Consider the following 22,962-nt stretch of genomic DNA (forward strand, 5'->3'; position numbering starts at 1 on the left):
AACCCTCTTGGCCTTCCATACACATTAGAAGGGAGACGTGAAAAAAGGACATCGCGTACTTTATCACAGAATATTTGTTCGGCAGCACTTGTTTAGTTTAAAAGTAGACATGTCAAACTTTCTATAGATATATCTCTCATGTCTCTTCGTTGAGTATTCATGGAGTTACAGTTCATTTTAATGACGTGTTTGTAAATGAAGATCAGCGCAGACAAGGTTGAAGACAGCACACCTTGTTTGTTATCTTTATTTTATAAGTGCACAAAGTTTTGTTGTTATTGTGTTTGTATCCAAAAAAAAGTAAACCCTTTACAGATTCGATTGATGTATTGCTCTTATCTGTACGTTTAAAACTGAAAATGTAATTTAAGTAATTGTCAGGGTTATCAGCAGAAAATGACTCAAAACGCGTATATGCGTTAATCGACTCCAGAGTTAAAAGGCTGTCGTGACTTTTTTCCTTCCAGTATTCATAAGCTGTATCGCGCTGTCAAATTATATGTCATTTTGCACACATAAACATCTCAAAAACACCTGAATTCTGCTCTTGTTGTGTTCTAATGGGTGGACTAGTGCTGTGATATTATTTTTGGAAGCTCTTAAAAAATGCTGATGAAGTGCTCATTTCTCTCTCGTCTTTCTCTCTGTTCTTTGGTCAGAGACATAATTTATTAATGAGATATCTGACCCGGTAATAATAACATATGTTGATTTGGCTTGTCAGAGTGAATGAAATGTGTAGCCTATTTATTTGTCTGATCTCGCCCCAAACGCGGCTGTCATGTGACTTTTTTTTCCCTTCGCGATGTCAAATATTGCATTTTGCACACATACACGGCTCAAAAACCCCTGGATTTTTCTCTTAGTGTGTTCTAATTGGTGGACTGTGTGCATTCGCAGGAATATTTATTTTAAGAAGCTCTTAAAAAATATATATAAATGACTTTACCATGTTGTGACGATGGATAACAATTGATGTGAGGTTCAGCCTGACAGATAAAATCTCACAATCACATATAAACACTCATTTTCATGTGTATAATATATTGTTCTAATTGTTTTGTACGGTGGCCGGGAAGTGCAAAACAATATTACAAAGTATAAACACCTTTTACGAAGCTCGAGACAAATTTACATTTTGGAAAACATTTTTACTTATCATAAAACACAATTACATGGGGAAAACACTTTTACCAAGAACGAAACAAATTTACATTTTAGAAAACAAATTAACAAGAGGCAAAAAACTTTTACCAGCCCGAAACAAATTTACAATGACAGATTTTTCACGGAAAGGGAATGTACCACACACCGGAAGTGACGCGGTGAAAGGTGTTGTTGTTGTTGGTGAGCGCGGTAAATTCGTGTGGTTGTGGAGTAAATGGCATAAATGAAGTTTATGGTGTCAGAACATGGACTGCGGCCAAGGGAGGTTTTGCGGCAAACACATGAACAGCTTAACGCGGTTTTGCTTCACGTGCGATCGTTGTCTGGAGTTTCTAAACGACGCGGACCAGACGGAAACACAGGAGATGTCTCGACAGCCGGACAGTGCTAATCAAAGTAAGTTGTTATTTTTTAGTGTAGCAAAACGCTAGCTATCTGAGGCCATGTGAATACAAATCAGTAATGGTAATAATTACTGATGAAACGGCTCATAACTTTCTGTTTTGAAACGGATCTCTGTCCATTTCAGCAGAACAACCATGCCCATCATACAAACAGTTCATGGAGTAAAGAAGCTCAAAGACAAAAGAAGTCTTTTAACTATGGGCCAAAAGGAAGATTTACGCCTAAAGAAAGAAAACACGTCCAGGTAAGTTGTACTGATGGTCCTATACAATTTTGTGATGCTTTATATGTATTTGTGTGTATGTGTATATTTATTTTACCTATTTATACATTAATTATATATCTTTTGTTATTTGTCATTTACGTATTGTGCGTATACTGATAAGGAAAAATATTAATAATACTATTTTAAATTTAATCTATAACACAACAAAGTTTTGAGAAAGTGCATGGGGCGTGTAAGTGCTCAAGCCACTCAGCCATCTGTGTCATTCCAGTTTCTGTGTGTAATACTTAATTTGTAACAATTAACTTTTAATGTGCAATGTGAAAATAGAGTTCTTTAAATCAAATTTAAACACCCCCCCCCCCCCATGTACGTTTGTTAAGGTGGATAGTAATTGCAGAGAAAATATTTATTTAATAGTTTTCCTTCATTTAATTCAATTGCCATTACACAGCAGTGAAACAATGTTTGTGTTCACTCTGTAGATTCAGGGAGGGTCTTTTAACCCTGCAGTAGACTGCACTACAGCAACACATTAAATTGCTGGCCCTTGCCCTGTGCCACTATGAAAAGCAACTCACTGCTTTTGACCTTGAGAGACTCTCCAAACCTGACCTCAGTCCTTCGGGGAGTAATCAAAGGCTTAAAGAAAGTCAAACCATGGGCTACTGGGCAGACAATCTTTTTGATTGTGAAGGTTTGTTAGTTAGTTGAGAAATCACATGGCAATTAAAGCTGCAAGCAGCATTTATCAGGGTTCAAGCATTTCCGGCCTTTAAGCACAATAGCATCAAAATATTTTTTTTTAATTTAGCAATAATGTAACCACCTAAATTACAGAAGGAAAAGACCATTACAGTCAATTTACCATAGGAATTATATAGTTTTCAAAGCATTTTGAAAGTAATAGACTGTGCCATCTATGGTCCGATCTCCATGAAATTTTGCAAGCATCTTTAGAATGTTATGTCTCATATGCTCACCAATTTTTGTGAAGTTCTGAGTTTTCGTTTAGGATTTATAGGCTTTTGAGTGTTTTGCCACTCCCATGTTCTAAATGACCCTGTTATGGCTACCCAAATGGTAACATTAAACCTTTTTTAGATAATTATTGGTCTAGAGTCCAGAGAATTGTACTGCACTTGTTTGGTTGCAATTGGGTGAAAAATCTAGGACCAGTTCCCGCAAGTACGTTTTTAAGATGATAGCGCATTTTTGATGAACAATTTGATTGACAGCTGTAGTTCTTGAGGAGAAGTTGTTCATTATGAGGATATCTATTAAATGATCACGTGCATCACATGATTACAGAGCCGTAAAACTTATTAAAAAAAAAAAAAAAACCTTAATAATAAAAATCAGTACAATTACAATAGGCTTTCAGCTTTTCAAGCTTGAACCCCTAATTATGTATCTGAATTGTTTCTCTTTGCAGAAGGCCAGGCTGCTTTGTCTGTGGAAGATGTTTTGATGTTTGCTACTGGGCTGTCTTCACTTCTGCCATCTGGATTGGAACCACTGCCACAAATAGAGTTCCTGGATGACTCTACGTTCCCAATAGCAAATACAGTTTGACCGGCCATAAATCGGAACCGGACGGTTTTTGCTTAAAATACGCGATCAGTCTTTTTTCGTCTGTTTTTTCTGGAAGTGTGCCCGCATACATTGTAATCATTTGCTATCATGTCATTTGTGTGGAAGTATTTTCGAAATCTCTGCGCAGGACAAGGGCAGCTGTTCAGCTCTGGAAGGGCATCGATACATGTCTGAGGCACAGGAAGCAAGCAGCTGTTGGTGTACTGGTTCACAAATAAAAGCCTTTCCTGCACACTGAAGCTGCGCGAGCGCACAAGCGGAGACAGTGAAGAGATCTTCAGCTCAACTTCTCGCCTGTTGGATGAGAAACGAAACAGACTAAACAGTGACATACACATTTGAAAAGACAGAAGTAAATGTCAGTTCGTATAGGATGATTTTATTTTACCTTAAAATTACATCGACTTAATTTGATTTAAAAATCACCTGCTGTAGCACACTGAAAAAAGTGTTTCATTCATCCAATTAAAAAATTCAGATTCACATCTGTATTTTTTTTTTAACTTGAGACAAAACTTATTTATTTTTCATTGGCTCAAGTAAAAAAAATATAGATGTGAATCATTACCCTAATTTTTTATTTTTTAATTGGATGAATGAAACACTTTGCATCTTTGTTTTATTCCCACCAACATACTTTTATTTAGTTTCACTGGTAAATACCTTTTTTTAATTTTAAACCAAATTTAAAAACTAAAATACTGAATGCTGATTAAGAAACATCTTATTGAATGTGTGTTGATTGTGTTGTTTGGAATCTAGAACTATGCAGTTATTGCATTTAATTTCACATGGTTACAGTTAATCTTTTCATTTAAGGCCAGTTCTATGTAGTTTTAACCAAATTCAGAAACAGAAGCTAAATGCTGATGTCTGTACCATCTATGTTTGTATTGAATGTAGTCTACTTACTGCGCAGTTACTGCTGTTAATTTCAGATGGTTACGGTTATTTTTTTCAATAGCCAAAAGCCAGTTTGACCCATTTAATACCAAATAAACATCTTATTTATGCATACTTTCCTTCTTTCTTGTTTGTTGCTTAAAGAAAAAAAAACTGAAATCTGTATCTGAATCGGCAAAATCATGATCAGTGCATCACTATTTCAAACTCCTTAAAATTAGCACTCCTAGACTTATACACTTTAAGTCACAAATGGACTTTGGAATTCAAAATAGTCCTGGATTTGGCTGTTTTTATGCTAAATGATGGATGAGTTAAGACTCTGAAAACATTGTCATTAAAGGTTCACTTTAAAGTGCAGTTGCCAAAATTGTTTTTATAATGTAACAGTATGTGAGCATGTTTTTTCCCCTCACCGTTAACATTTTGAAAATGTTTTAGATTTGTGACTCTCAAACTGGGATCCCTTTGTGAATCACTGTTTTAGATAAAGAAACAAGTAGTTCAAGAAGTTTTGTTTTCTATACTACAAAAATTTATTAAATAATTATTAGTATTTTTGATTAATTTACCTTACACAAAAACAATTAAGCTGTGGGGGACAGATTCATAAACATTGTGTTCAGACAGACAGCAGTATTCCACCACTACAAAAAACTCCCTTTTTTTTATAATTTCATAGTTGAGACATATTAGATTAGTTTCATGTACAGTTCTGGTGCAGAGTCCCAGTTCTCTGGTTTCTGTAACTGATTGTGTTCCATGGCAAAGTCCAAGTACTCCTGCTTGTTTGGGTCCCCACAAGGAGTCAATGACAGGCTGCCTCAGTAAGGGCATCCAGTTCAGCCTATCCAATTTGAAATCTGCAGTCTCTGGAGGCAAACCTATCGTTAAATAGAAAACATAAGCTTTTCTTTTCATTTAAGCTAAAACACTAGAATGATACTTTCATCTGTTCATTACCAATGTATCACCTGTGTGGTAAGTAGTAGAGTTCATTGGGCACTCCCGAACATGCTGCTGTTCTGGAAGGGCGAATGCTGTGACTGTTCCACAGTCTCACACACTCATCCAAGTATCCTTTCTTCTGCGGTACAACGCTTCGTTCAGTTTACTTTTAAGAGCCCTCAAGCTGATGTTTACACCGTGTAGACTTGACATCATGTCGATGATTACAGGGTACGAGTGGACCTCGTTAAAATATTGAACACATTGATGCAGAGTATGTCTTGTGTTTCCGTCTGGTCCGCGTCGTTTAGAAACTCCAAACATCGATGACAAGTGAAGAAAAACCGCGTTAAGCTGTTCATGTGTTTGCCACAAAACCTCCCTCGGCCGCAACTTCATTAATGCCATTTACTCCACAACCACACGAATTTACCGCGCTCACCACCACCAACAACAACAACAATAACACCTTTCACCGCGTCACTTCCGGTGTGTGGTACTTTCCCTTTCCGTGAAAAATCTGTCATTGTAAATTTGTTTCGGGACTGGTAAAAGTGTTTTGCCTCTTGTCAATTTGTTTTCTAAAATGTAAATTTGTTTCGTCCTTGGTAAATGTGTTTTCCCCATGTAATTGTGTTTTATAGTAAGTAAAAATGTTTTCCAAAATGTAAATTTGTCTCGAGCTTCGTAAAAGTGTTTCACACTTTGTAATGTTGTTTTGCACTTATCGGCCACCGTAGTTTTGTGCCGTTTCGCTGCAGTGTTTTAATGCGAAAGGCTGTAAATTCTCTTCAAGTGTTCAGAGAAATACATGGCGAGCTCGCGGGCAGTTGCGCTGCCGCGAATATATCATGTTATTACTTTAAACAGTTCAGAAACATCTGAATTTAGCTCTTGGTGTGTTCTAACGTGTGGATTGCGTGCAATCGCCGATATAATTTAATTATAAAAGGTCTTAAATAAGAATAAATTCGCTCGTTGTGAGCTCCGTGGAGACAGCATGAGCTGAGCAGCCGTGATTCTTCTCTCGTCTGTCTGACTGCTCTCTGCCCAGACATCAAGTATTCATAAGCTGTATCACGCTGTCAAATTATATTTCATTTTGCACACATAAACAGTTCAAAAACACCTGAATTCTGCTCTTGTTGTGTTCTAATGGGTGGATTAGTGCAATTCGCTGTGATATTATTTTTGGAAGCGCTTAAAAATGCGGATGAAGCGCTCATTTCTCTCTCGTCTTTCTCGCTGTTCTTTGGCCAGAGACATAATTTATAAATGAGACCTGACCCGGTAATAATAACATATGTTGGTTTAGCTTGTCAGTGTGAATGAAATGTGTATTTATTTGTCCGATCTCGCCCCGAAACGCGGCTGTCATGTGGACTTCAAGTGTTCAGAGAAATACATCGCGGGCTCGCGGACATTTGGCTGCCGCGAATATATCATGTTATTACTTTAAACAGTTCAGAAACATCTGAATTTAGCTCTTGGTGTGTTCTAACGTGTGGATTGCGTGCAGTCGCCGTTTTAAAAGGTCTTAAATAAGAATGAATTCGCTCGTTGTGAGCTCCGTGGAGACAGACTGAGCTGAGCAGCAGTGATTCTTCTCTCGTCTTTCTAACTGCTCTCTGCCCAGAAATAAATTATTAATGAGCCCTGACCCCTGTAATAATCAGATATGTTGGTTTAGCTTGTCAGTTTGAGGGAAATTGTATTTACTTGGTATTTTTAACCGGTTTAAAAGTGAAACGAAACCTGACTCCTCCCTTTAATCTCGGTTATTGCAACTAGGGGCGCAATTTTTCTCAGATAATGTAAGTCTATGGGTAATGTAATTTGACATTTAAAAATTAATTAAAAAAAAACTTTAAGTCTGATCAGTCTGAAAAGATATAGCAACCATCACCGCTCTATCCCACAGGTTTCTGCCAAGTTTGGGGCTTGTGGCTTTAAAGCCCTAGGAGGAGTAGCGTTCAGAATTTCTGTCAGAAAAATAATAATAAGAAAAAAAAGAAGAAGTTTAAATAGCATAACAGTATGTTGGCTTGTTGCCAAGCCAACATAAAAATAGCATAACAGTATGTTGGCTTGTTGCCAAGCCAACATAACTAGAATTAAAAGTTAGTGAACTAACTTTGATGTTGGCTTGGCCATCTTGGCCATGGAGCAAAAGAGCCAAAGTACTTGTGTGCCCAACATTGAGTTGCCCCGCTGCAAAATTAATACAAATAATAATGCCATAAAAAAAATACACCTGCAACAGTCTTTTTCCATGCTCCCTTGCTGTTTTCTTTTTTTAATAAAAAGCCTGGGCTATGATAACAGCTATGACAGGGTTGTCTAGCTGGATGTGAAATAAGTCATGCCTATTTTTCTCGTGTATGTATTTCACAGTCCTGCCACCGTCACGTTGTGGGCAACGACACACAAGATAACTGAAACAATGCATTTTAAATCAAGGAGATCATAAGGGGTCCAAGCACAATGGTTTGTATAGATGATGCAGTTACACACTGTTTAAAATTGTTTAATTTGTACTGTATGTTCATTCTATTTATTTATTTGTGCTATTTACATAATGTTTACATTTTTTTAAGTTTGTTTATGTTAATTTAAAATAGCACTGCATAGTCTTCACTGTAAGATAAAATACACAATCAAACCAAAATGTATTCAGACACCTTCAACATTTCTCACATAATCACAGTTTATTTGCTGTAGTTTAGAAACTGGTAATAATATATGACAATAACTCAGAACCAAATTCATATTGATAATTTCGGATAACTTTGATAAAAAGATATGTAATGGAATCAACCAAAACTTCAGACAGCTGTCAGTTTGACAATATTTACACAACTATCAATACTTTGTTGAACAGTTACCAAGCAAGAAATGCTTAATTTGGTTCAGTCTGTGGTGTGAAAAGGTTGCATTAACAATTAAAGAAAGAAACACTTAAGCAAAACATGGGCAGGTCCTTAATTATAATTTTTTTAATCAATTTCACTGGTAGCCTACAGTATTAAGAATTTGTGGGTATAATATTTCACAGATCACTATTTTGCCATACTCACTTACATAAATGAACTAGTGGCCTGCACCCACTAGTAAAACAATTCTATCTGATTTTTGGATTGACTTTGGATAAATTCTTGTACTACAAGGTAAATCAGTCAAGAGCAGTGAGTGATTTACTTTCATTTTCATACATTAAAGACTCTGACAGCAGAGCTAGTAAATTAGGCGCGGTCCCTTTAAGAGACAAACGCATCCATTATGATGATACACATCCGATCTTTTTTTTTGCAACTCTTTACTTTCACTTAAGACATAACCACATACTTATTCGAACACACTTTCCAACACGGGTATTTCGACATATTTTGTATGTATTTGTTGTCGGTACAAAAGCAAGAAGACTTTGAGACGCGTCTCTGCTTGCCCTGAACAACACCGCGCTGCTGAATTGAGCTCTTTCGCTTTTCGCTCTTTTCTCTGTTTATTTAAACTGCGATTTGAATTTGTTCGTTCAGGTCCAGGAGGAAGTGAACGTCCTGAACGAGAGCTCGGTTCAGTGTTGACGCGCGGCTCTCTCTCGTGCACACGCGCCATCAGCTGCTCAGTCCAGTTTCCCGCAGTGCGGGGCTGAAGCGCGAGTTTACTGTGACGTTCCGCCTGATGATTCAGTTAGAAACCAGCTAAGACCAGCGTGACAGTGGCCAAAACTACTTTAAAACCATTTAATATATTATTCAAATTGTTTTGTGCCGTTTCGCTGCAGTGTTTTAATGTGAAAGGCTGTAAATGTGTACTTCAAGTGTTCAGAGGAATACGTCGCGAGCTCGCTGTGATGTTCAGCCTGATGATTCAGTTAGAAACCAGCTAAGACCAGCGTGACAGTGGCCAAAACTACTTTAAAACCATTTAATATATTATTCTAATTGTTTTGTGCCGTTTCGCTGCAGTGTTTTAATGTGAAAGGCTGTAAATTCTCTGTGGACTTCAAGTGTTCAGAGAAATACATTGCCAGCTCGCGAGCAGTTGGCTGCCGCGAATATATCATGTTATTACTTTAAACAGTTCAGAAACATCTCAATTTAGCTCTTGGTGTGTTCTAACGTGTGGATTGCGTGCAATAGCGTTTTTAAAATGTCTTAAATAGGAATGAATTCGCTTGTTGTCGGCTCCGTGTAGACAGCCTGAGCTGAGCAGCAGTGATTCTTCTCTCGTCTGACTGCTCCCCTCCCCTAAATGTCATTGCAACTGTAGGGGCGCAATTTTTCTCAGACAATGTAAGTCTATGGGTAATGAATTTTGACATTTAAAAATTAATAAAAAAAAAACTTTAAGTCTGATCAGTCTGAAAAGATATAGCACACACCACCGCTCTATCCCGCAGGTGTCTGCCGAGTTTGGGGCTTGTGGCTTTAAAGCCCTAGGAGGAGTAGCGTTCAGAATTTCTGTCAGAAAAATAATAATAAGAAAAAGAAGAAGAAGAAGTTTAAATAGCATAACAGTATGTTGGCTTGTTGCCAAGCCAACATAATAATAATAATAAGTTTAAATAGAATATCAGTAAGTTGGCTCTCTCAAGCCAACTTAATTATATTTTAAACGATATTAAACTTTAAACCATTATTTTATATATTTTATTTTGATAATTTTGAATTATTACTGAAATACAACCTTTTTTGTATCAAACAGTTCATTGAACAATAATAAATGAATTACCTGAAGCTGACAATGAAGTAAATGTATAATAATTAGCAAAGATGATTAATTTAGCGCTGTAAACGCGCGTGTGAGGGGCGGAGACGCGCCGCGGAGCGTCAGACGCGCGTGAGGATCCAAACACAGCAGAATGGTAGGAAAATTCACTCCTCTTATTATTTCTCTTTTACTATAGCGATTTATTTTTAGATACTTGGTCTGAGTCTTTCATAGAGTTGTAGAGTTATTAGAGAAATAGAGTTATTTTTTACATTCTTTGGTCGAAGTTTTCAAATCGGGACTTCGGAGCCTGTTCGCGACTCGGTTGATTCAGATCGGCACTTCGGAGCATGTTCGCGACTCGGTTGATTTAGATCGGCACTTCGGAGCATGTTCGCGACTCGGTTGATTCAGATCGGCACTTCGGAGCATGTTCGCTACTCTTTTGATTCAGATCGGCACTTCGGAGCATGTTCGCGACTCGGTTGATTCAGATCGGCACTTCGGAGCATGTTCGCGTCTCGGTTGATTCAGATCGACACTTCGGAGCATGTTCGCGTCTCGGTTGATTCAGATCGACACTTCGGTGCATGTTCGCGTCTCGGTTGATTCAGATCGGCACTTCGGAGCATGTTCGCGTCTCGGTTGATTTAGATCGGCACTTCGGAGCATGTTCGCGTCTCGGTTGATTCAGATCGACACTTCGAAACATGTTCGCGACTCAGTTGATTCAGATCGGCACTTCGGAGCATTTTCGCGACTCGGTTGATTCAGATCGGCACTTCGGAGCATGTTCGCGACTCCGTTGATTCAGATTGAGACTCCGGGGACTGTTTGTGTTTTAATTCAGATCTGTACTTCGAAGTGTTTGTCAAACAGTTCATTAGTGATAACTGAATATTTGGGCCTGAGGTTTTTTTTTTTCTAACCTGTCGATTTGATTTTTAAATGATTTCAATGACAGGAAGTTGCATGTGTTGTGTTTTATGAATTATGGATGGATTCATCAACTGAGAAACAAAGTTGAACAGAAATGATCATGAACTCTTAAAGATGATGATGAAAAGAAAAGGTAATATTGCATATAAAATTATATCCAAGTATGAACTAACTTGCACAATATTTTAAATATTCTCACTCTACCCTAAATCAGTGAAAATGTTTGGCTCAGTTTACAGAAAGTGTATGTCCAGGGCCGTGCACAGACCTTTTGAGGGGCATGTGCTGAAACTGAAAAAGGGCACCCCCCTCCCTTTTTTATATCAAGATTATTTAGTAACCCTGCATAAAAGGAAGAAATGGTCACATCTTCATGACAAATTCAATAACACAAAATAATAGTCTCAAAAGCTTTAGATTTATTCACGATTAATAACAACCATAATAATAATATTAGATAATATAGATAAACAGGGTTTTAAGGGCTTCTTTAAACCTAATTACAACAGCAACCTTCTGTGAGCCATGTATCTGGCAAAAATTTGATACTGTGGTGGACCAGGGATGTTGGTCTCTTGAATGTCTCTTATTCACTACACTTTCCCTAAAATAAGCCAGCAATGAAAAAATAAATAAAAATAGTGTGAAAAGTACAGTTGCAGTGAAAAGCATTTCTGAAGGATCACGTGACACTGTAATGTAAGTAATGATGCTGAAAATTCAGCTTTGATCACAAAAATAAATTACATTTTAAAATATATTCAAATAGAAAACAGTTATTTAAAATTGTAAAAATATTACACAATTTTACTGATTTTGCTGTATTTTGGATCAAATAAATGAAGCCTAGGAATGAATCATGAATTACATTCTGCATGATAAAATATAAAGATTTCACAGTGATCTTCTGTAATTTTTTTTTTTTAGTTACTACTACATTACTGTAGTAAAACCATGTTTTACAACATTTTATACATGTGAGGACGAGCGGAGAGTATACCATAACATGATTAGCCTAAATGTTAATAAATTAAGTGTATCAGCAATCATAAATCAAAGAATAAATTTCTTAGAAATATATGTTATCTAGGTGACGAGGATCACTCGTCGCTTTGTGTAAGTTCCAGAACGAAACAGCGCGGGGGCGCACGATTTTCCGATGGTAAAAACAATTGTGTTGTTGTATTACTTATCAATATATCGTTTTTGACCAGCGAATGTGTGCAAATGTGAATGTTTTTTTATTTATTTTTTTCGTCATTAAAACGGCGACGGCGCCTGCCACTGCCGGTGTAGCAGTCGATTCTGTTCCCCTCGGAATGTCTGTTCCCCTTTACGCAAACATACTACAATTCTGGCGTTGTTGTCGAGTTACTGTACGTACGATCAGAACTAGCGTGCACCAGAAGCGTGACTGGATGTACGGCAAGTCAAATAGTTCAAAATACCGTCCTAAATCTTAAACTTGAAAATAAATTTAAGACGAGAGGTTTTTCAACTTGAAATGTAAAAACATAAGACAAAAATAACGGAACAACTGCAAGATGTATAATAATAAAAAAAGAACATAAACGGGAGTGTGAGAATAATTTTACTATGCGGCAGTGTAGCAAGAAATTTGTCCCTTTTTGCTTTCCTTACATCCAGGTGTGTTTGGTGTATTTTCATGCGGGAATGTTGCCAAATCCGCGGAATTTAGGCTACTTTGGGAAAATGTTTGATTAACTATTTGGTTGGGTTTATTACACGGACCTGGCAACCCGAGGGGAAACAGACATTGGGGAACAGAATCGACTGCTACACCGGCATCACATTACATTTTCATCTAATGTTACAAACTAGTTTTTTTAGCAATATATACGGAGCGCTCAGTTTTTCCTGTGGTAAAATGCATTTGGCCAAAATAGCATTTTATAAAAGATGAAATGCAACTATATGCACAGGCTATTTAAGTTTTGGCTATGTATTGGCTATGACTAGATGGCAAATGCTAGCCCTCTCTCTCAGGTGACGTCCCACATGTCTCAGTCAGTGAGTCAGTCAGACATCAAATAAATAAAATATGAGCCTTTATAGACATAGGGTCTCATTCATGAAACATTCGTAAATATATGAGTAAATATGGGAGTGATTTGCGCGTAAAGAGACCTTCCCGAAAACCCTTCTCCTGATTCACAAATACTTCGTAAACGTCAGATGTGATAGTGAAATGTGTGTGTGTATGTTAATGAATTCCAATCAGTCGTAAATGGGACGCGCGTGCACGCTCATTCTCAATTACCATAAATCCCGCCCATTAAATCCGACAGACAACTATATATGAGCATCATATTATGACACCAAATGAAGGATTCCAACGTGTCTTCTCAAAAGCGAATGAAAAATAACAATTTCTCAGCTGCAGAAATTGAAGTTTTATTATCAGAAGTTCATTCAAAACGCCACATTTTATTTTCAAGCGTACATAGTGGCGTACTATCAGGTCCTAAAAAAAGGAAGCTAGGCAGCATATTACAGATGCTGTTAATGGAGTTTCTTCTGTTAATCGAACAGTCCCAGAAGTGAAAAGAAAATGGTTCGACATGAAGCTTGACAGCAAAAAAACAAATTAGTTCACTTCGAAAAAATCGTATTCAAACTGGAGGAGGACCACCATCATCATCGAGCATATCTACATACTACTAGGCTACTCTCATAATAAAAGTAAAAAGAAAAACCGTATGTAATTACTTTATATAATATTTTTTTTTCAAAATGCTGTGTAAATATGTACCCGATTAAGGTGAATTAAAATGCAGCCGTATTAATGAGCAAAATGTTCAGATGTTAAACGCACTATTTACGCGTAGCTGGGAGCAGGTGTAGATTTCTTTCGTACCAACTAACATTTGGAAAATACGAACATTTTAATGAATCCGAAATTTTACGCCAGAACCACTTTACACACGATTTACACATAAAATCGTTCTGCTCGTGTTTCATGAATGAGACCCATTGTGTTTAGTAGTACTTATTCAAACAACAAGATATTTATTTACCCTTCGCAAAACTTTGTTCAGCTCAGCTGTTGTCTACTGTGCGGCTGCTGTGGAACTTGAGTTGATTCAATGAATATAGAGGGGGCGGAGTTATCAGCTTACTGACAGCTTGAGGATCGAATAAGATTTACACAAGCTCGTTTTAAGAACTTTCATTTGCTAAATATTTGTAAAACAGACAGACAGACGTAAAGGGTGACCAATAGCATTGTTTAAAAAAAAAAAAAAAAAAAAAAAACCACCAAAAAAAGGGCACTTCGCAGTGTAAGGGCAAAAAGGGCATGGGCTCTGCACATGTTGAGCCCTACCTGTGCACGTGCCTGGCGGTTTATATTCAAGTTCACAGCATGGCTAGCATGAGCATCATCAAGCTCGAGCAGCAGGCATTCAAAGAAACCAATTAACGTTACTACGGCTAAAAAACTGAATAATTAGAAAGTGAATACTGTATAGTTATCGTGTTAAATTTTAAATAATTTAAAACAGGTAAGGTTATATTAGATTTTAACATTTAACGTTACCCTAGAACACCTCTGAGACTGCTTTTGAGCTAATTAACGAAACAGCATTTATTTATTAAATTGAATGAGAAAACCTACAAAAATACAAAGCACTACTCCTCTTTGTAGGCATTTAACGTTATATCAGTTAAAATCTATGAATAAAAGTAGATTTATAGCGCTTACCTTTCCTCCGTGTCCGTCCGCTGGAAGTTGACCGTTACAAAATGACGGGCACGCACACGTCGCGCACTTCATTTAGAAACCCTTACGAAAATTAACCATGGTTTTACTACAAATAAAACCAAAAAAACATGGTTACTGTAGTTAAACCATGGTAACCACAAATTAACCATGGTTTTGCTATATTAACCATAGTTTAACCATGGTATTTGTAGTAAATCTGTGGTTTTACAAATGGCAGTCAATACGCCAAAAAACCATGGGTTACTACAGTTTTACTATAATAAAACCATGTTTATTTTTCGTAAGGGAAGTGACGTGCGCTGCTAGTTTAAGGTTTAAATGTTCATTTGTCCTTTACTCTCTTTCATTAACGAACATTATCACCATTTGCTAAGTAAATTATTTATTTATTTTTGTTCTTAAACTGGTGGCAAATATATATATATATATATAATTCATGCCATCTTTTAACATACTTGATGATCTTTTGAGGACATGCCCACGACCTTTCTGTGAAGTTAGCCAAGATTCAAAAAATTTGAACTTTACCACGACGTCCTCACAACGTTCTGTGTTTGCTGGGGAGTTCGGAGCGGGATTGCAAATCATTTTAATCAGTTCGGGAGTTCGTAGCGGGTTCGCAAAACATTTGAGTCAGTTCGGGAGTCCTAAGCGGGTTCGCGAATCATTTGACTCAGTTTGGGGATTGCAAATCACTTGAATCAGTTCGGGAGTTTGTAGCGTGTTCGCGAATCATTTGAGTCAGTTCGGGAGTTCAAAGCGGGTTCGCGAATCATTTGAGTGAGTTTGGGTATCGCGAATCATTTGAATCAGTTCGGGAGTTCATAGCGGGTTCGCGAATCATTTGAGTCAGTTCGGGAGTTCAAAACGGGTTCGTGAATCATTTGAGTCAGATTGGGGATCGCAAATCATTTGAATCAGTTCGGGAGTTCGTAGCGGGATCGTGAATCATTTGAGTCAGTTCGGGAGTTCGTAGCGGGTTCGCGAATCATTTGAGTCAGTTTGGGGATCGCAAATCATTTGAATCCATTCTGGAGTTCGTAGCGGGTTCGCAAATCATTTGAGTCAGATCGGGAGTTCGGAGCGGGTTCGCAAATCATTTGAGTCATCATAGCTGCCCAGCCAACATTTCCATGTGGGCCCCATGTGGGTTTTGGCTGTCAGTGGGCCCTGCATGGGCAGTGGCGGCTCCAGACAATTTTGATTGGGGGGCAATGGGGGGTCCTGGTCATATCAAGGGGGGTCTCATGAAAACCAACAAAAAATACAGTGGACACGGCTAATAACTGCATATTACTGCTACTAAACAACAAAAACAACACAGCATATCAACTACTTTGTTTTAAATTAATTAATCAATTACAGTTTGCAAACAATATGCTCAAACTTTAAAGGGTTGGCGCTTTAAATTCGGTTCACCAATACGCATGAATCCACAAATGACTTAAGTGGTTAACTTTTTTAGCGTGGCTGACACTCCCTCTGAACAGGGCCGTGCAGACACCTTTGGAGGGGCAGGTATAAGATATTTTATACATGCAAAGTATAAAAGTAGCACATGGAACAAGGCTTTAAATGGCGCTGCTCAAAATACAGCAATATATTTTACAAATGCTTTGATGCAGTTTTGAAAAAACAAAAAAACAATAGAGAAGACAATTTTAAGTTTAAAATAATAAAGGGCTCTGGGATTAGAAACTGAAATGTCTTAAATTGTCCCAACCTGATGGCTTTTTCTTCTCTGTTCTACAGAATAATTAAGAACAGCGGTTATAGTAAAAACTATAGAAAACACTTGTGCCTCTACATTTTCCTCTTTCTCGCCATTCTCTGTCTCCTGACTTACTCTTCCCTGCTCTCTTTCTGTCATTTGTGCCTCTACATTTCCCTCTTTTTCTTCCTCTATCTCCATCTCCTCATCTGATCTATTACTTTCCACTCTCTGTCCATCTAGGAACAAGGCTCAATTTAATATTTCAGCATTAATCTATTATTTTAACCATCACTACTCTTGCACCTAATCAATAAGTCCACCTTAAATATTGATTCAAAATATAAAAAAAATGATACACTGGAATATAGTGATTAATATTATTATTACTGTTGTAGTTGCAATGTAAACAAATGACAGGCTACATTTGTTATTCATATCCTTCACACTGCACTTTGATGTCAGATATATTATGCTTTTTTTTTTTACATTGATATTTTTACATTTATTTCCAGAGAGATATAATTGAGTTTACAGGCTAAAGTGGTCTTGCTGTGGTAAACACTGTTGCTATTGTAGAAAAAATATATATTTGCATCACATTTAAAATATAATTATATTTTAATTCATTTCTGAATTGTTTTTATTTTTATAATGATAATTCAGAGAATGAGAAAATCTGAATAAGCCTTACCAGTGTTGTGATTGTAGCACACTTGAAGGAATGAACAAGCGTGTGTTTTGGTTGGGTTCTTTTATTCAGCCAGCGTCATTCGCAACAGCTCCGTACCACACAGTACAACATGACTCAATTCTGATAGTCTCGTTCAAAACCTCGCGTGAACTAACTTTTCTTTTCTAGGTTTTTCTCCGGGGTGTTTTCACTCTGGCTTACTGCCACCAACTGGACACCCATCACATAGCTGTATACTACAAATTGACATGCATGTACTAAATAATTAAATAACCATTATTAATAAAATAACTGAAATTACAAAAACTATTACATGGGGGGGGGGGGGTCTAGCTTTTAACTTACAATTATCTTATAGCAATTATACTATTCTATCAATGTATATTCTAGATTTCCCCACATTCTCCCCTACAAAACAGAATGTTGTCCCGACATTCTCAGAATAAATTACTGGTCATCTACCTGTAGATCATTTCTTTGGTAGGAGTCAGTGATACAACAGTTTTAGTACTCGTGCTATACTGTCACACGACACACAACATGTATCTCCTTTTCCATGCAGTGTGTTTGTAGCAGACATCATTGTGCACCATGATCTTCTACCACCATCGCTGTTTATCAACAGGAATCTGTACTTTCACTGAAGGAATATAACCTTGCACCATTGAAACAATTTACTAAATGTTTTCTTCCGGAATGTGATGGTAACTATTTTCTCTCTCAAACAAAAATATGAACTCAATCTTATTCTGATCTTAATTTAACATTTTAACTAGAACTAATTACTGTGATTTAATTCAGCAGTTTACCCATCTACAATACTAGGCTGACCTAGAGTATGGTAAGTAAACAATTTTTTTTGTTTTCTGTTTCTCAAAGGATATACTCTTTTGCAGGCAGGTTGTGAAGGAGTCTCCCCGTCACTCTCTTCAGGATCATCAGTTTCTCCAGCCTCCTCTCTGGATGAGGACACATCGTCTTTTCCCCTTCCTGCTCCTTGTTCATGTTCAACCTCTGATTCTGCGTCGTTCAGCATCACTGTGTCTTCTGAATGAGGTTCTGGAGGTTCTCCGACGCTCTGATTCTCCTTTTTGACTGGCACTCCAACCAGACATTTCCAATCATCCTCACCATCTGAACTATCACAGAATGTTTGATTTTGCTGTGTCAATGTTTTTTCAGTCTTGGCTTTTTTCTTGTTTTCTTTTTCAGGTCTTCCAGTCAAACATTCTCTCTCTGCAGGTAAGTAGTCACACGGTAACAAGAGGTTCCTGTGTAGTGTTCTTGTTTTCCCTTTGCCTTGTTCAGGTCGAACTTCATATACTGGACTATCCTGGTACTTCCTCTTGGTGACGACATAAACTTGTTCCTCCCAAAATGATCGAAGCTTCCCAGGTCCACCTTTTTCCTTGAAGTTCCGAACAAGTACTCTGTTCCCAGGGATCAGTTCAGCTCCGTGTATTTTCTTATCGTACAAAGCTTTACCTCTTTCTTTCTCTTTGTGTGACACTCTTGAGGCTAACTTGTAAGCTTCTGTCATTCTCTTTCTCCAGTCCTCAGCATAGTCATGGTACGATGTGCTTTGGTTCTTTGCTGGTACACCGAACATAATATCAATGGGCAGTCCGGGAGTACGGCCGAACAGGAGATAATAGGGAGCAAACCCTGTAGCCTCACTTTTCGTACAGTTGTATGCATTCACAACTTTTGCAAGTGACGTCTTCCAGTCAGCTTTGGCAGTTTCTGGTAAGGTCCTCAGCATTGCTAGCAAAGTTCGATTGAACCGCTCAACTTGACCGTTGCCCTGTGGGTGATACGGTGTCGTGTGGGAGCCTTGCACGCCACTGTACTCTTGCAGCTTTGAGAACAGCTTGTTATCAAACTCCCTACCTTGGTCGTGATGCAGTTTTGTCGGGAACCCAAACTTCAAAACAAAGTCCCCGAACACCTTCTCAGCCGCTGTCTTGGCACTCTTGTTTCTGCATGCATACGCCTGTGCGAATCGCGTGAAGTGGTCCATCACAACTAAAATGTATTCATAACCTCCCTTACTCTTCTCTAGGTGCAGAAAATCAATAGAGACCAGCTCAAATGGATAAGTGGTGGTGATGTTTACCAGAGGAGCTCGGGTCAGTTTGTTTGGACGCTTGCTTCTCAAGCAACTACAAACACGTGTGACAAAATGTTCCACTTCCTTTTGCATGTGGTGCCAATAAAACCGATCTCTAATTAAGTTCAGCACCCTTTCTGCTCCCAGGTGGCCCACGTCTTGATGTAACTCCTTATAAACGAGCTCATGGTATGTCTTAGGCAATACCAACTGATCACGAGTTGCTGTTTTCCGAAACAAGAGACCATGTTCATCCAGGTATAATTTTGCTCTTTCCCTCATCAGTCCCCGAAGCTCTCTACCCTGACTTCTGTTCACAGGCCGGGGTTTCATTTTTAGATACGCAACAGCTTCTCTGATTTCAGGGTCTTCCTCTTGGGCTTTTCTCAGTACCTCCTTGGGGATCTCTGCAACTGAAGTGAATAGCTCCTCCTCCTGTTCTCCCGACAACGCAGTTTCAATTGTAAGTGGACACAACCACGGCCCTCTCTCCTGACTCTGTACTATTGCCGACTGAGATAAGCTGACCATGACTTCTGGGTGCACTTCTTCTGAACAGGTTTTCATGTACTGTTCCATATCCAGCGGCATAAGCGACAAGCCATCCGCGTCCCCATTTGACTTTCCTGGGCGGTATTTGATGGTAAATCGAAAGTCAGCAAGTTCCGCTACCCATCTTTAAGTTGTGGCATTTAACTTGGCTGTTGACATCACATATGTGAGAGGGTTATTGTCCGTGTACACAATGAATGATGGTGCATGATAGACATAGTCCCTGAACTGCTCACATATAGCCCACTTCATGGCCAAGAACTCCAACTTTCCTGAGTGAAGATGGTAGTTTTTCTCAGGGGGGGTTAGGGTTCTTGATCCATACGCTATTACCACTAACTTGCCTCTTTGCCTTTGATAAAGCACCGCACCAAGGCCTTCCTGTGAAGCGTCGCAATGGAGTACAAAAGGGTCATCCAGATCTGGATATCCCAGCACTGGTGGGTTAGATAAATAATCGATTAACTCACACAGGGCCTTTTGATGTTCATCTGTCCACGTGACTGGATGTGATGACACAAGCTGTCCTTGGCCATGTTTCCCTTTTCCTTTCCGCTTCATCTGTACTTTCCCTGTTGGTGTCTTTTTTTCGGCGAGCAGCAGATAGAGAGGTGCGGCCTTGCGGGAAAAGTTTTCAATGTATGATCGGTAGTAGGAGAGAAATCCTAACAACTTTCTCACCTCACCTACTGTCTTAGGGGTCCTTTCTTTCAGTGCTTGGACAGGAGCAACGTCAGCCGGGTCCATCGTGTACCCATCTTTTGTCACCAGCCTCCCTAGGAATCGTACCTGATTTCGGAACACTTCACATTTTCGAGGCGTTAGTTTGACACCATGATTTTGATAACACTGCAGCACTTTTCTAATGTCCTGAAGATGATCATCAAATGTTTTAGAATGAACTAAATTATCGTCCAAATATGGTTGACATACCTCATCACGCAATTCTCTCAGGCACTCCTCCATGCTCCTTTGGAATTCAGCAGGTGCATTTGACAATTCATATAGTCCCCACGGTGTAATGAAGGCAGTGAGAGGTCGGCTGGATTCTTCTACAAAACCCTGGTCATAGGCTTTGCCTTGATCAAGGACTGAAAACCAGGTGTTGCCTGCCAAGCTGTCGAGCATGTCCTGTATGCGGGGAATAGGGTGTCTATCTGGAATGGATTTCTTGTTTAACTCCCGATAGTCACAGCAGAGACGGAGAGTTCCATCTTTTTTTCGCACACAGACTACTGGTGAAGAATATGGTGACTTAGATTTAGTAATCCACCCCTTATTTAACAGATCCTCCAGGTTTTCTTTCACCTCTCTGCGAAGTGGCTTCGGGACTGACATGTATGTGTGCTTTACGAATGTGGTATCATGGAGGCGGATTTTTAGCTGGAGAGATGGAATACATCCTACATCGCTGTCATCACGAGCAAAAGCACCACTCTCCTCCCTTAAAAGCTGCTTCACCTTCTGCTGCTGTTCAGGTTTTAGGTGATCAATGCATACAGGAGGGTCCCATAGGTTTTCTTTTTGAACCGTTAACATTGTATTTGCGTTTTCTGTAGATTGTCTGACTTGTTCACCATCTTTTTGGAACAGGCTTTGACTGGTGTGAGCAACAGTCGCACATGCAACCTCTTTCTGAGCGGTCACTGGTCTCACCTCGGCAGGGTAGATGTCTTTTACTCGCTGTATATGGCCCAGAACTGCCCGTGGAGGCAAGTCAATGTCATGAGTAGTATCATTGATCACAGAAATACAGATGCGTGAACAGGTCCCTCTCTTAAGGCAAACAATGTTTTCCTCCACCCTCAATCCATCTGGCCACTTAGCGCACTCATCCGGTACAAAAAGAGCATCTTGATCAGATAGCAAAGGGCCCGTTTTGATGCAACATTTGACAGCTCTAGCCTGTTGGGCAGGGATTTTTGTTACTGACTTTCCTACCTTCACTACTCCATCACTGAACACTTCGTCTTGGCTTCTCACTAAGTTCAGCAAAACCTCTGCTTTCTTGCAGTCACAGGATAGTGCAGTACTCATTGCTTTGGTCTTTACATTGGTAGGTCGCTCTACACCACTGTTCAACAGGTACTCAATGACATTGTAACCAATGATGGGCTCCCCTGCCACTTCATCGTCACCACATACCAATACCGGTACCTCCAGTTCTAACGGTGTGTTTTTGTCTGTTCCCAGCTTGAATGTCACTTCGACCCAGCTTTCAAACGGGATCACTGTTTGATTCACTGCTCGACCGGTGAGGGTTCCAGGGCCTAGGATCTCTTCAAGGCCACGCAGTGTTGTGTGTGGGAGATGTTCTTTTCGCCACTTTTCATTCATGAGACAGACTTGTGAGCCAGTATCCCATAGCGCTTTTGTTGCTACACCATCAAAGAAACAGTTCACCATACATTTTTCTTCGATCAAATTCAATAACTGTGCATTATGTTTGGTGGACAGCTGATTAGTAGTTATGGGTCTGATATGCTGCAGAGGACACTCCTTTCGCTTCACTGCTTCCTGAGTTTCCAGCTGCTTAATGCCATCACACAAGGTGTCATATTGATGTTCTGGCCACAGTGAGGGTGTGGTGTGAGTTGTTACTGCCATACTGCTAGCTGAGTGTCCTCTTTCGGTTCTTCCTGTAGGTGGTCCCCTGCACCCTCTGGAAAGATGTCCACTTTGCCCACATTTAAAGCAATGATCACACTGGTCACCTCTGCCATTATCTTGACATCCACGGCATCCTCGCTTCCTTTCTCTGGGCTGCGTGGAACGTTAAGTACTCATCGCTTTCCTCATTTCTCCGATCTCCTCTTTCAGCTGTTTAACGACCTCATAAAGCTCAGAGTCTTTCTTGTCCATGACTTGTGGAGTTTTCAAAGCTTTTAATTGTGTGCATGTGGACTGTTCTTTACCTCCCACAGCATGACCCGTTCTCTCTTGACTTTGACGTAGTTCTACTGGAACCTCACTGACTTTAGTTTCTTTGATGTTGGCATTTTTCTTGAACTTTTGCTGTCGTTCACACTCAAGACTTGCAGCTTCGTTCATAGCTGTGATGAGAACCTCATCTGTGATTGTGGGATCATCAAGGCAAGTTTTTAGCTGATACTTAATGTGATCGTTCGATAACCCTGTTCCTAGTGCGCGCAGAAATCTTCTCTGTATGAGATCAGGGCTGTATGGTTCTTCTCCATCTGGTTCTCGAGCAGCAGCTAAAAGTCTTTCCTTCAACTCAATGGCACAGAATAGG

General features: G+C 39.1%; 2 long non-coding RNA genes across 2 annotated transcripts; one reads left to right on the forward strand and one right to left on the reverse strand.

Moving 5' to 3' along the window:
- Positions 1-1,075: 1,075 nt before the first annotated feature.
- On the forward strand, positions 1,076-3,895 carry LOC113108188 (uncharacterized). Its single transcript, XR_003292751.1, has 3 exons — positions 1,076-1,563; positions 1,697-1,816; positions 3,234-3,895. It is a non-coding gene; the product is annotated as an uncharacterized LOC113108188 (long non-coding RNA).
- On the reverse strand, positions 3,582-5,972 carry LOC113108189 (uncharacterized). The gene is made up of 3 exons (XR_003292752.1): positions 5,272-5,972; positions 4,870-5,181; positions 3,582-3,688 (listed from the first exon to the last, which is right to left on the reverse strand). It is a non-coding gene; the product is annotated as an uncharacterized LOC113108189 (long non-coding RNA).
- Positions 5,973-22,962: the final 16,990 nt, after the last annotated feature.

The sequence above is a fragment of the Carassius auratus genome, chromosome 9 (assembly GCF_003368295.1).
Source record: "Carassius auratus strain Wakin chromosome 9, ASM336829v1, whole genome shotgun sequence".
Classification (NCBI taxonomy): domain Eukaryota; kingdom Metazoa; phylum Chordata; class Actinopteri; order Cypriniformes; family Cyprinidae; genus Carassius; species Carassius auratus.